Below are 15,751 nucleotides of genomic sequence, written 5' to 3'. Positions count from 1 at the left end.
ATTGCAGCTTTGAAAGTCTATCTCAATCAAATTCTCCAATAGACGCCCTATAAAATAAATTTTGAAACAGAAGGTTGTTGATAAGTTTTTTGAGATAGAGCGTTTTCGAACTGGCTGCCGAGAAAAGTCGATCTTCCACTCAGCAGTGACACTAATGGTGTTTTCGTTTCTACCAAAAAATTTCACCTTTTGATTGCCCTTTTTGTCTTTTCGTTCGTGAATAAGGACTAAATTTGCAGTGATACCCTTTAACAGGGTTGAGTGTAACACCAAGTACATTTTGCACCGTGGAAGGGCAAAATTTTTTTGAAGAAACGAAATCACTATAAGTATGCTCTATTTGGTGTTCCCAACGCAGATAAGTTATTCCTCATCTCTTGCCAACGCAACGACGACTCTTTTCAGGGGTATGGGAATGTCTTCAATACCAACATGACCTTGCAATAAAAGAAGTTGTGTTTGAATTCGCTAAGCCAAAACGCGTTCGTACATATGTACATATGTATGTAGCTTTTGTTATATGATTCATCGTATTATACGTGAACCAAAGCCGAAAGAGGGTTAATGTAAACAAATATACGAATTGTTTACATTTAAATTTTCAAATAAGCGTACGTAAAATTTTGATTTCACTTTGTTTATTACATTATGTTTTCAAGTAATATTTTTGTAATTAATTTTTGAGAGCATTGATGACTCTCTTTTTTTTTGTTTTTTAGATGCGGTTTGTCATTGACCGCTTAATTGTATTTTTTACTGCAACATACACCGCGATTAAGGCTATAACAATTATTACGAGTGCAATGATTTGCCACTTCTCTGTCTTTTGTTCACTTTCCTCGTATTTTCTTCCCAATTGTTTGTACACATCCTCGAAATGTGTCTGTTCTGTATATTTTTCTACTGCATTTTTATTTGTTTCTTTTCTGACTTCGTACCCGGAAAACGGAATCATCAGAACACTTAACACACTGTGGTAAACGACCCCGATTTAAAATTTTTTATTTATTATTATTTTTTTTTACAAACTCGAAAATCTGGCAGGATCGCCATGAAATGCTAAGTTATTGACTCCCGAACAACATATTAAAATAAACACTTAGATTTAATTTTACAGTTTTATTTAAAGAAAAGAGAGATCTCGACGAGCGACACGTTCAAAGTATTCTGCGCAACCATTCTTAGGTTCTACGATTATTTATACACACGTTTAGATTCTACGCTTACGCCTCTATGCTTAATATAATGATTCACGCTGGGTGTTCCACTTAGAGTTCGATCGCCGTCACTCAATTCCTTGCTCAATCATCGCACTCTAAGTGTGTCATTAGAAATTGGATCTACATTTCGTTATTCTTGCATTGCTTGTTTGCACTGCGCTTAAGGCGGTGACTCAAAGGGTCGAAGTGCCTGCGCTTCTTTGTTGTTTGTTGTAATTTATGCGAGACGTTTTTAGTGTCAGCAATCCGATATTTCACACTGCTTTAAAAATACAGGGCCGTTTTAAGGTTTGAGTGATCTGAGTGACGATTATCGTGACAGCTGATTCTTAAGCGATTTAAGTTCCGCATTGTACCACGGAAGCTTGTAGAGTCTCATTTTAATTAAGGCAATATTATCAAGAAACAGCTCATTCAGATGAGATTTAAAGTTAGAAAAACATAAAGAGACATCGGCATCAAGTAAGGCTGACTTCCAAAACGTCTATTGCTTTGCATACGTACAAAGTATAGGGTTCCATAACGTCGAACTACAAAATATTGACAATGTATACTGTTCCAAAACGCAGCCGAAAAGTTATCGAAACGCATCGCTAGAGCAATCAGCGCATCAGAAACAAAGTTGATTCTTCGTTTGTTATTGGTTACAATTTGTGTTTTAAAAATGGAAAATTGAGAAAAATTGTTCATTGCTATATTGAATATTAAAAATGTGCAATGTATATGGTTGCAATGTGTCGCAACTCTGCATATACAAACAGTTTGAATACCGCAGTATAACAGTATCCAAATATTGTATTGATACGTTTTGGAACTCAGCCTAACACTTGCTCCCAATCAATATCAACAAGAGTATTCAGCTTTAAAAAGTCGCAGGAAGCAAAAGTGCATGCAATTCTTTCCTCAGGCTTAAGGGTTGCAAATACATAAAATTCTGCTTTAAGAACCAGTGGTACATGATGTTTATCAGTAGGCGAGAGTGGGGAAACACATTGGGAAATAGAAATATTGATGTTATCACTAACAAAAACAAGATCACGAATTCTGCCAAGATTGTTTACAAAGTTGTTAATTTGGACTAACCCATTACTTAAAATGTTGTCAATAACATATGATTCAAGAGAGGTAGTTATATTATTTGGAATAAGACCAAAATTTGAAAAATTGTTAGACCAAATAACTCTGGGAGATTAAAATCACCAAAAATGCAAATTTGGTTATCAGCTAGCTTGTTTTGGACTAGGGACACAATATTGCCTGTGTGCGCTTTATATAAATCGAAATTACTACGTGGCGGGATGTACGAGGCTAACAGGTATAAGCTACCAAATCCAGATGAACCCTGTACACAAACGCACAGTTGATCCAGAATAACGTCTTCATTTTTGAGCGTATTAGTATGTTTATATTCGGCATCTTTTGGTGTTTCACACCAATATGCTCATTTTGATAATACATAACCACCACCAAATAATAATCTGCGCACGTATTTTATGTTTTCGTTGTTAGAATTGAAAGTTTAAGTTGAACAGGCTTGTTTATATTCCTCATATAAAGAAAGTTCAAAAAATTTGCATGGATATGATAAAATTAGGCCGATACTTCGCATAGCATTTGCCACATTTTTTATTTTATTATTTTAAAAACTTTTAAGGGTGGCATTATCACTTGCGAAGCGAATGAATTTGGCGAAGCGAACGGTTTGGCGAACGCAACTAAAATAAACATTAAAAGTGTTCGCTTGTACCAGCTTGTGCAATCTCTTTGCATCGCGAACACTCGTAATGCCTTCTCTGCGTCTTAATTCGCTTCTTAATTGGCTTCGACACACCGTTCGCTTCGCCAAATTCACTCGCTTCGCCAGTGATAATACCACACTCAGGTACGGAGAACGCGTACTATTTTGGTTAAGTTCTGCTCCAGAACAAAATGTAATATCAAGAACGTTCCAACAAAAAAGTCAAACTGGAACAAAGGTATTGAATGCAATTTGAACGGGAACAAAACTCTCGGAAACGTTCTCAAGAAGAACAGAATGAGAACGAAACTTTCGGGAATGTTTCCACAATGCATACATAAGGTTGGGGAATGTTCTGCTAGATAACAAAACGAGAAAAAATGTTTTGAGAACTTAACGTTAAGAATGAGAGATGTCTGCGTGTATTGTGGCCAGATATTATAGTGACATAATCAGTACTGTTGGGATCAAAAATCAGTACAAAGCCATAAAAATCAGCTCATTTTTAAGCGTATTTTTTATTATTAACAATATAACAACCAAATAACAGCGCATTAATTTAACAAAAAATAACTAATAGACTTTTAAATACATATAGTATTATCAATATAAAAATTCATTACTTTAAAACAAGTCAAAGGTATTACGTATGTATGTACAGTTGTGCTCAGGAAAATGGTAGTAAAATGTATTGACAAGTTTAGAAAAATTTTTCTTTCCTTACTTAATTTAAATTTTTTATAAAATATAGTTAATTCTATAACAAAAGACATGTGAGTTGAAGTCTCAAACTTTCTAGAAAATTTATAAAAATTGAGAAAATTAAAAAAAAATTGTAGCCTATTCAGTTTCAGTAGAAGACGAGCTAGAGTCAGAATCTGTTTGCATATTTTAAGCTACAAATTTAAAACATATTTAGTTGGTGTGCTTATTAAATACAACACTCACATTAAAATGTTGACTAAAAGGTATATTACCGAATTATCGCTTAACGAATTTTCGAGTACGAATGAAATTTAATAGTGTTAAATGTGTATGTGCAAGTAAAATTACAGGTGGTCGAACATCAAAAATCAAAGTAAAGCTACATATATCATATCCAAGACTCAAGGTAGTTTGCACCTTTTCCAAATTTTTAGAACTTACATTGCACCGTAGCAGTAGTCGTCTTAAGTTTGAAATACTGACAGCCGATTTCTCAGTGGATGTTTAATTATAATCAAAAGATAATCTCTTGTTGTCATCTTCTCAGTGTACTTAATATATGATTAACTCACCACCACCTTTCATAAGATTTATTTATGGCAAAACCAGCTTTTCCTGTAAATCCTGTAAAACCTGCAAATCGTGATTGCAAATCGGGTTGGGTTGAATCCAAACAGTTTGTTATTTTGCGTAATCCTAGGAAACGAAACAATTGCAAGTTGACACCTTTTTAATAGTGGTTCAAGTTTAATTAATGCTTTCAATCTGCTCGCACGCATGAGTTGTCAAAAACCATTGTTTTGAACATGTAAACCTCAAGTAAATGTCAATTACACCAATTTACAAAAGTATTTATTAAATGTAAAAATCAGTACAAAATCAGTACAAATTCGAAAAAGCAGTACATTTTGCGTACTGATTTCGGGCTCTTAAAAATCAGTACAATAGAAAAAAATCAGCACATGTACTGATTAAATCAGCGCATCTGGCCACCCTATCTGCGTGTTGGGATGAAGAATCGTTTCAGTGAGAAGCACTATTGTTAATTCAAAAGCAGGGTCACACGATTTGTACATTTGCACAGATTTGTACATTTTGCCTGTCACAGAGTGGTGTTGTCTAGAAATAATTAGTTCAGCTCAATCACCACTTTCCGAACAACATCGCCCTGTAACTGTGACAATGTACAAATCTGTATAAATTTGAAAATCGTGTGATCCCTGCTTAAGCCAGAGGTAAGCTCCATAATTTCAACTTCCAGATCGTTTATCATTAGGGTGAACTGTCCATTTATGGAAAATTTTTTTTCTGTGCAAGAAAAGTTCGTGTTTGAATAAATTTGCACAATTATCCTTCAGTTCTTTTTTATTAACTTTAATATTCAAACGGTAGCGTCTCATTACGCTGCATTATGAAATTCTACATCGCAAATTTCTGCAAAATGTTAAAAAATTCTGGTCGATCAAAATTCTGTATTTTTTTAGTCTGATTTTTCTAATTCTTCTTTTTCAAAATTCTGGTTTTGAAAGTTCCGCATTCTAAAATTCTGTCTGACAAAATTCTACTTTTCGCACATTCGTCTTTCAAAATTCTGCTTTTGTGGTAGTTAAAATCTGACAAAATTTACCATTTCTGCGTGGTGAGACGGGTTGGAAAAATTTGCCATGGTGTACGAATAAATTGAATGCTGCGCCAAATGCAAAGTAAAGTTATGATGGTTGAAAAACCAAACGAACGCTCGTGCGAATGCTCTATTTTTGTGTGTTGCTGAAATTTTTTACATTTATATTTATTTTATAACTTGCAGTAACATACGCATTTTCATGCTTTTTTCAGCTTTCATTTTGATTTTGACTTTTTATTACCGCCAAACAATATATATATATATTTAGAAACTGTCAAAATTTTACCTGGCCCCATGAGCTAGGTAAAATTCTCACGTTTGTATTTACCACGAGAAATGTTGAATTTTTGGTTTGATGTGTCAAAATCCCATCTTTTCTATCCACTGGCTCAGCCCCTTGTCGCTTACTGGCCGCAACAAGATTCTTTTATATATTCCTTCGTTTTACCCTTATTTCCTTTCACACCAACCGATAGGAGCGAACTCTACCGGCAACTAGTTGTGTAAATTAAAGCCCAGGTTGAAGAGCAAAACAGCTGATGGCCGGTGGTGTGCCAACACATTTAGGAAATGTCTCCATTAGGGGTGTTCGCGCCAAAACGATACCGACCAATAGTAAAAGGATAGGAGGAAAAATGAGGTGAAAAACCACAATAGGGGCGTCGCCTTTTTCTCTTATCGCGGCAATGATGGCAATGGCAAAGTCCATGGTGTTTGTTTGTGTGCGCCGTGGTGGCGACCGCCAAAGCGCCCAATTCGTTTTGAGAATTAACAGGCCGGCGCCAATTGTTCGGGCACCAACAACACCAGCACCGAGGCCCGATGGTTTTGCGGACCAGCGCGTAGGTTGCGGCCCAATTTATAGCTGTAGAATCAAGTGAGCATTGATCAGGGAAACTACCCTATTGTGGGTAAATTTATTTTTAGAGTGACTAATTATATCAAGTGATTTAGTACCAAACGCGGTACAGTGTGTTTTTTCGGGGTGTTGCATAAGTGGCAGTACGGGCACTTAGACTACATGAGAGCAGGCAAAACAAGAAGTGGCGCCAGTCGAGGCTCGCCTGTAGCTTCCCTGAAAGGTCTACGGGCAGAAAGTTTAGAAGTGTTTCCATAGCCTTGGTGGGTGTGGATGGCAGTGCACCTGTGACTAGCATGCATGCCGCCCTTTGAACCTTGGTAAGCTTAGAATTTGTGAGCGATTTATCCAGTGATGTCCACCAGACTGTGACGCCGTAGAATAATATACGACGTACCACTACTGTTTAAATCCAGTGAACTATGTGTGGTTTGAGACCCCATTTCTTGCCTATAGCCGTTTTGCAGGAGTAGAGGGCGGTAATGGCCTGTTTGGTCCGCTCTTCTACGTTACGTTGCCAGGTAAGTTCCCTGTCCAAGATGACGCTCAAGTATTTCACTTCGTCAGAGAGCGGCAGCTCTACGCCATTTTAGGTCGGAAGTTGAAATTGGGGGATTTTTGTTTTCCGTGTGAAGAGAACCGTGACCATTTTAGCCGGGTTGGCGTTCAGTCCGCATTCTCTAGACCAGGTTTCCACGATACTCAAGGCGTTCTGCAACAGTTCTCCCAGGATTTGTGGGTGTTTACCTGTTGCAGTTACGACAAGATCATCGGCATACGCAATAGCGTTGCAGCCCTAGCCCTGTAAGCGCATTATTAGGGTGTTTACCGTAAGATTCAAGAGGAGTGGTGAGAGTACTCCTCCTTGAGGAGTGCCCCTAGTCGCATATCTTGTGATGTTAGCTCCACCCATCTCCGAATAGATAGTTCTCCGATTAGGGAGAAGACTGACAAAGTCTACGAGTGATCGATCAAGTCCGATCCGGAGCATAGATGATGTGATCGCCTCTGGGAGCATATTATTAAAGGCCCCTTCTATATCTAGAAAGATACCTAAAGTGAGCTCCTTGTATGCCAAGGATTATTCAATATTGTAAACTATTTTGTGGAGAGCGGTTTCCACCGATTTGCCTTTCGAGTAGGCGTGTTGGCAGTCAGATAGCTTCTTAGGACCCATCTTTTGCCGAATGAATGTATCCAGTATCCTTTCCAGGATCTTTAGGAAGAAAAAGAAAGGCTGATTGGTCGAAAATCGTTGGGCTTCACATGAGAGGCTCTACCTCCCTTCGGTATGAAGACGACCTTCGCCCATGTCCAAGATTTTTGTATATGTCCTTGGTTGAGACAAGCCCTATAGATTACCGTTAGGTTGGGGCATAATATGTCAGATGCTTCTTGCAGCTCCGCTGGGAAAATGCCGTCCAGCCCATGGGATTTGAAGTGTTTAAAAGATATTATGGATAGATGTTGGCTTCCCCCGCCGGAAATGGTCCCACCGTAGGGGCCAAGTTACTCTCCGCCGCGGAGCAGCCAGGAAAGTGTGTATCTACAAGAATCTCTAGCATATCATCCCGAGATGAAGTCCACTCACCGTTTGGCCTTTGGGTATAGCTGGGAGAAAAGGGGTTCTTTGATAATACCTTCCGTAAACGGTTGGCTTCCAAATGTTCCTCAATGTTGTCACAGAAGTTTTTCCATGATGTCCTCTGAGCCCTTTTGATGGCTCGCTTGAAGTTTTTTAAGGCTTCCTTATAGGAATGCCGCGATCCGTCTCTTTTCGCCTTATTAAAAAGCTTCCCGCTTTCCTTCCTCAGGGTGGCGATTTCTACGTTCCACCAGTGTGGCTTCTTTTTCCCCTTCGGAATTGTGATAGGGCAGGAGGCGGAAAAAGCCGCGTTACAGGCTTTGGTCATATGGTCCACTGCTTCTTCAATTTGTTCCGATGAATCTAGTCCACCGAGAGAAGCATGCTGGAAGTCTACAGATTTCGCTTCATCAGATGTTGTCGGTAAGCGAGACTTACCGTGAGAAGCGCTTCTAAAAAGGAGGTCCGAGAGTAAATTCCTGAACTTGTTCCAGTCGGTTCGTCTCCTGTTTCTGTAAGCGACTGAAGATGATGGTTCGAAAGAGAGCTTGAAATTTATGTATCTATGGTCGGAGAAGGAGTGGTCATTTGAGACATGCGACTCACTGATATTTTCTAGAAAGCTATCCGACACAAGAGAGATGTCTTGTACCTCCCTTCTGTTAGAGGTTACAAATGTTGGCCTAAATCCGATATTACAAATTGCTAGGCTATTTGAGAAAATAAAATCGATAAGAGACTCACCCCGGTTGTTAGTGTCCGTGGATCCCCACAGCGAATGATGAGCATTCGCATCGGTACCGATAACGATGGGAGAATTCCTCTTGTTGGTCTCTTTCACAACGTCCCGCAACCGAGTCGGGGGATAAGTGGCGTGGTCATGTGCCATGTACGATGAGACCAGCCAGAGTGGTTTTGATCGTACTTCCACGCTTACGCTCACCGTATCCTCGTCACTAAACTGTGTGAGTAGAAGATAAGAGAAGTTTGTCTTTATTAAAATGCATGATCTAATCTTACCTGCCTCAGGCGCTGACACGACATGATACGCATTAGAATTGAGTCCACAAATCTTCTGGTGTACCACCCAAGGTTCCTGGACAAATACAAGCTCCTCTCCTCTTTCGTCTAGGTGCAGGAGCAGAGCAGCCGATGCTGCCTTCGAATAGTGGAGGTTAATCTGTAGCACCCTCACCATTGTCAGACATGCTCAAAGTCTCGTCGTCCATTTTGACCTTGCTGTCGTCCTTGCGCGATATTACTGTTACGTCAGCATCCTCATCGTCCGAAGCCAGGAGTTGGTCCTCCGAGATCTCGATCCATCGACTAAAGACAGATCCCAAAAGGCCAGTCACGGAACTAGCGTTGCTGTCTGTGCCTAAATTTGACTCCTGGGTCTGGGTCTGAGTCGCCACTTGTCCATCCAGGTTACCCTTGGACAGAGGTGGTTCACTCTCCCCTTTCATGGGGTCATCTTTAGATGGCGGGTTTGAAGCCACGGGTTCGCTAGTGGTGCCTTCCGCGTTTTGGGAGATGCCCTCATTGAATTTTTGGGTTTTAAGGGTGATGGAGTAAAAGCCGTAGCTTATTACCCCATTGTTTTCGGCGAGGATAGGCAGAGACTCCTCGTTTATCACAAACGTGATATATCTCTGCTGGTCCTTCACCTCGCTGACCTTCACTACTCTCCAATCAAGGGTCGGTAGTGAGTCGTTGGAGAGCTGGATAATCTCCAAGATGCCTTCGGGTTTAGCGGGTTCTTCTGGCACCCGTGCCCTGGCCCGGGCCTGCAAGGGATTTCATCCCTATTGACGGCCGCCAGGTTCGCGCCGGGCCACAGTTCCCCCAGCATGGCTATGGCTTCCTTGTACAGCTTCGCCGACCTCTCGTCGGCGCAGGAAACCAGTTTTATGCGGCCCTGGTAAAGACCCGCGTCACCAACTACAGGGGGGTCCTGGGTTTTTGCCCAGAATCTCCTTATAGACCCGGCAGAGGCCCACTAGGACAGACTTTAAATTGTCCGCCGTAAGATTCCCCTCTGGGTGCCCCCTATCTATTATCGCTATGACCAAGTGGTCCTTAGCAACGTCGCTGAAGGCTCTTTGTGCCCGAGAAGGGTTAGTAGGCCGGAGAGGTAGCAGATCTTGGCTTCTAAGTTTCCAGTTCAATGCTTTTATCCACTGACCGTTGCCTCTTTGAGCCTGTTGGTTTGGAGCTGTTGGAAGTTGCCTCGGGGTTCGCGGGGGCGTCCATGTTCTCCGTCCGTTTACGGCACGCGAGGATGCCCTTGGCCCACTCCACGAGCTCTTTCTGTTCCTGGTTACCAGGATTATCTCCGAATTTCGCGAGAAGCCTTGAGGCGGCTCTTCGCTCGCGTTGCGCCTTGAGGGTCGGACGAACCTCCTTCTTCGCCCTGTGGCGGCCGGTTGATGCCCTTTGAGGGTTCAGATCTCGGCGCTTGACGACAGGCCTAACAGCTACAGCGCCCGCAGTGGGCCCTTTAGTGCCGGGTGCCTCCACGGCCGCGACCGCTGTTGAACTACCCTCGAGGGGTTTGTCCACAACAGCCTCGGACATGGAGGGCCGACAACCTATTTCTACCGGCCGTTCAGGCCTGCATTTCGTCTCGGTCTCCGGTACCTTGGGTCCCTCGAGGGGTACATTGGAGCCGGTGATGAGCGCAGAAGGACTTTCGGGCTTGCCCGATGGAGTTGGCCGTGAAGGCCCCCTTGGAGCCGTACCAGCAATAGCCAAGGGTTTTCCAACTTTATTAACGCCGTGTCCGTCGNACAGCCTCGGACATGGAGGGCCGACAACCTTTTTCTACCGGCCGTTCAGGCCTGCATTTCGTCTCGGTCTCCGGTACCTTGGGTCCCTCGAGGGGTACATTGGAGCCGGTGATGAGCGCAGAAGGACTTTCGGGCTTGCCCGATGGAGTTGGCCGTGAAGGCCCCCTTGGAGCCGTACCAGCAATAGCCAAGGGTTTTCCAACTTTATTAACGCCGTGTCCGTCGGCGGCATTTTTACCCGTGCAGGGATCCGGGGCTAAATTGTGTGTATTCATTTCAACTGGTTTGTACGGTCGCATACTGAGCCGAAACCTTTCTGCGACCTGATAAAAATATGGAGGGAAACGAACGGTCGGCCACGGCAGAGCCCCCATGCCGCGGTAAGTCCACCGTTACTCCCGGAGGCGGACAGGTATCCGGAAGGCACCGTTAAAATACAGTCGGAAAGCCCCCTAACTGCAAACCATCCAATGGGCACGGCGACGCATGACACCATGGATTAGGGGGGCGTTTTATACCTACCGCCAGGTACCCCATAGAAATAGCCTAAGTATGCCCACCCCAGCCTCCCCTGGGCGAGCCAATACGGCCAGCCGCGCGGCGAGGCAAGAGAGTTTATACCTCGGCCTTAGCTAGGTCCCGCCTGCTTGCACCGTCGCAGCACAGGAGCAAGCACCAAGCCTAACCTTGCCACAGCGGTGCATGCAGCGATGCCCATTGCCCAGTCGGCACCCGCTTGGAGGATATTTCTAGGAGGATTTTCGCCGACCACATGTCTTATTTAACATTGTTAACATTATATTTTAAAACAGAATTTTGTAATTCAGTATTTTGAAAAGCATAGCTGTCAAAACCAGAATTTTCAAAAAGCAGAATTTTGGCAAGCAGAATTTCGTTTTCCGAATTTTGTAGTACCAGAATTTCGATACCAACCCATTTTAATTTCGTTATCTGCAAAAAAATCCTTAATGAACCGGGTCTCAAAAGCTCTGCCGGAAGTGTTATCGATGTTTTCTATCTATCAATGTTTTCGCAAACATGTTATAATTATGTATAAGGAAAATCATGTTTTTATACCCGAGCGCACTTGTGCAAAACGGTATTAAAACTTCGTTCGTCACAGCGTTAAGAAATTGAGCAGGGTTCGGAAATATTCACTCACCTTCGTACGCGAACGTGAACGTATCAAATATTCCCTATTGGTTCTCCTTCGCGAACGAGAAGCATAAAACAAGTCCAGATCGTTCGCGTTCGCGAATGATAGGTAGACAAAATTTCCGCTGTTGTTCGTACGCGTATGTATTAGTAGACCAAGCAGCGTGCGTTCATATATGTAGCTATAAGTGGCATCGATGCCTACGCGAATGTTCACTGCTCTCGTTCTTGTTCATAAGCAGATGTGGGCACTACCACAAACAAGCGTGAGCTAGAAGTGAGAATGTGTTAGTGTGCCTAATTCATTTTACATGCTGTCGTGTTCTCATCGCTGCGCTCTCGCTTGTATACGTACACGCGACGCTTCCGCTCTTTTAGCACCTGCTAAAGGCTCCGTTATGCATACTTGGCATTGCTTGAGCGTTGTCACATAAAGAATCTGTTAAATGAGCTTCGCGTGTAAGCGGTTACCCAACGCACAGCATTACATACGTAAAAGTCTGTTGGTTTTTGATTTCTACGTAAAAATGGTATAGCAGTGCATGCAATGCCAAGTATGCATAACAGAGCCTTAACTCTTTGCCCATGCATGTTCATAAGTGAATGTAAATGCTGCGTCAAACATTCGCGGAGAGCTAGTGTGGCTAGAGACAGTGCTGCTAAAACTTGGAAAAAAAGCGTTTTATCACACTAAAAGCACCAAATGGTTTTGAATGTATTTAACAAAAACAAAAAATTAACAATATTTACAAGAATGCATACATAAATCAATAAACAAAACTTTTTCGCTCATAACGATTGAAAAGCCACATGCTATAATGACTCATGCTTACGACGTAATACCGAAGTACTGCACATTAAAACTGATATATCTCAAGATAGAAAAATCAAATCCCAACAAACGAAAATCATGCCCTAAGTATAAATGAGCAAAAAAAATTTTTTTTTTCATTATATAACCTCAAATATCGCCAAAAACCGTGATTTTGGTACTTTGAGGTTAGGATAACTCAAAATTCTAGTGTTAGAGCAATTGTGCGGCCAGATTTGGATTCAGCACCAAGAAACGATGTGTTTTACTCAGGTGGTACAAAAATCAAAATTTTTACAAATAATTAGAAAAGAAAAAAGAAATACTTAACTTACTCGCATTTGAATAGAATTGAACAAGGTGAGTTTGCAAGTTCAGCTTTTTATCAATTATGGTTGTATTTAAGTGCATTTAAATTTGTAGATTTTTGTAAATTCAGTGCTGCCACAGCTTTAAAGTTTTTAAATTATTTCATGTTTTAACTATATCGGAGTAATTTGGTTAAGAAAATAAATAATTTTTTCTGGCGTTTTAATTTTCAAAAAGCACTACATCTAGTGCTTAAAGCACCAAGTTGGCAACTATAGCTAGAGATACTATTCTGTGCGAAAGCAATTTTGTCAATTGCATAAGATTTTCACCGTTCATTCGATTTTCAAAAATGAGGTGTCAAATGAAAGGACTTGGCCTCTAGATATGCAGTAAGGATATATTTTTTGATAGAGTTGCCACCTGCGTTTAAAATTATGATACTTACACCGTTCTCCCGATTTTCAAAAATGGGGTGTCAAATGAAAAGGTTCGGCCTCTATTTGTAAAATAAGGTTTTATTTTTTTAAATATTGTCTGAAATTTCATATTAAAGAAATATTTATTTTCGCACTAACATTTATGTTTTCGTAAATATGTACGTATGTACATGAAATTACTTAAATTAAAACTCATAAACATAATTCATATTTCATGGGCATGAGTATGTATATTTATTCAATTCTGCACTTAAATTTGTTATTAGTATACAATGTACATATGTATGTAAATAAAAGCTGATAAAAACAAATAGTTTTGCTTGGTTGGTTGGTTTAAGTAGATTGTCACTCAGGTGACAAGCAATTAGCAAGTTTGCCATTTTGATTCCACAACTCGTGCAACCTACAGCCATTTGGCGGCTTTAATAAATTTCAGTACGTCATACAGAGAGAGGCAGCTGCACTCTGAAATATTCTGCAGGAATGGTTTGCCGAGTGTCTCTTTTGAGCCCGGGTCATCGCAGCTGCGACAGAATCTATTGAAGGGCAGTCTTATCCATTTTGGCATGTACCCCAACGGGCCAGTGCCCTGTGCATACTTCAGTAAGTTTGTAGGCATTTGTTTTGCTCATTCCTAAGCTAGCTTTGGTTTTGAGTGGGTCGTAGGACACCCAGAACTGCCGGGCATATATGTAGGATCCTATGCAGTTCCATCTCTGCCTGACCTTCGAATAATAAATTTCGGTAATTTTTGTCTTAATCTCCCTGAGCGAGGCGCCCATGTCCACCGCGTGGGATACATCCAGTACGGAGCTGCTCCTTGCTAGTTCGTCCGCTGCCTCGTTTCCGTAGATGCCCCTATGTCCCGGGACCCATATTAGGGTAATTTCGTATTGATCAGAAATATAGGCCAGCTCTCCTACATTCATCCACTAGCTGAGATCTAACAGAGTTAGAAGAAAGTGCCTAATAGCCGCTTGGCTATCCGAGAGGATGTACACTTGCGTTCTCGCGGGTACATTGTCTTTGATGTACCTTACTGCCTCCTTAATAGCAAACGTTTCGGCCTGGAAAACGCTTACATAGTCTGGTAGGCGGAAGGATAATTTTAGGTTATATTGCTCAATGAAGACCCCAGCACCAACCCCGCATCCCATCCTTGACCCATCCGTAAAGACAGTTAAGCCCTGCAAGTACCCGAAATCTTCCTGATTCCAACCACTGCGGCTTGGGAATTTCGTGCGGGGTTTATGGTGAACCCAGGTCCTCGACAGGATATCGTCAGTGGGCAGCGCTTTAATTTCAGACGGTATTGCGTCTAGAATGGAACCGTGCCCGAACGGTCTTTCCTTCCAGAGCCCCAGGGCACGAAGTCTGATGGCGCTGTTAGCAGCTGAATTCTTGATGAAGATCTCTATAGGTAATAAGTCGGTGAAAGGTAATAAGATCAACGGAAATAAGGTAAATTGACTTTATTACCCACCCGTTTAAAAAGAGAAATAAAATCCATTGACATTATTGCTCTTTCAAACATTAAATTTGCGGTGACAGGTAATAAGGTCAATGGAAATAAGGTCAATTGACTTTATTTCCCACCCTGGTGCGAAATAAAGTCAATTGACATTATTACCCTTTTAAAAGCGAAATAAAGTCAATGAAAATTTGGAAATAAAGTCATTGACGCTATTTCCTCATTCAAATGGAAATAGCGTCAACAATGCTTAAAGTATGTCGATTCATAGAAAAAAATGTTGTTCTTACAATAAACATTGCCCCGTAAGTGTTGTTTTTTAATAGATGAAAAAGGTTATTGCCAAATCCTCAGTGTTGTGATATTAATCCACACACAATCATGAACTACCACCAATTGATTTTATTAAAAAAATTTAAATTACGAATATGTAAAAACACGATGCGAAAAACTAAACGCCTGCGCACAGCTGGAATACGAGAAATATTTGAAGAAAGAGTCTAGAAATGATCCATAACTTGCAAAACATGTTTCGTTTCCACAAAAATAAAGCGAACACTATTTAAATTGAAGAAACCGTCCATGTCCAAAAACCCCGGAGGAACAACTAAAGAATTCTGTGTTTTAAATTAGTATATTTTGAACGAATTCGGAATGTCTAAGGTGGAAAAGAAACCAACTTTTCTATAAGGAAACATTTATAGAAAAAGAATTTTCTTACACTGTATTCATGTCAGCAATTTGTGACGACATCATTTAATAGCAGCTAAGGAGAATGACGACACTATTTATTAGAGGGCACATTCAACGAGCCAATGTGCCAAAATGCGAGTATAAACAATTACTGATTATTTAATATCGGAACCGAGATCATATAAGTGAATTGATTGGTTTTCACACACTTTTGAAACACAAATTATATGCTTTTTTACTGCAGACAAGTTGTTGCCCCAAAACACAGCAGAAATCTTCCAATCAGGGCTGCCAACTATCCTTAGTTATGAGGTGCCATATTGAGGATAAAAAAGGGCCAAAATGTGCCAAA

The sequence above is a fragment of the Rhagoletis zephyria genome, unplaced genomic scaffold, assembly GCF_001687245.7.
Source record: "Rhagoletis zephyria isolate East Lansing unplaced genomic scaffold, Rhagoletis_zephyria_1.1 Rzeph_scaffold_01391, whole genome shotgun sequence".
Classification (NCBI taxonomy): domain Eukaryota; kingdom Metazoa; phylum Arthropoda; class Insecta; order Diptera; family Tephritidae; genus Rhagoletis; species Rhagoletis zephyria.
Note: the sequence above shows the minus strand (reverse complement) of the source record.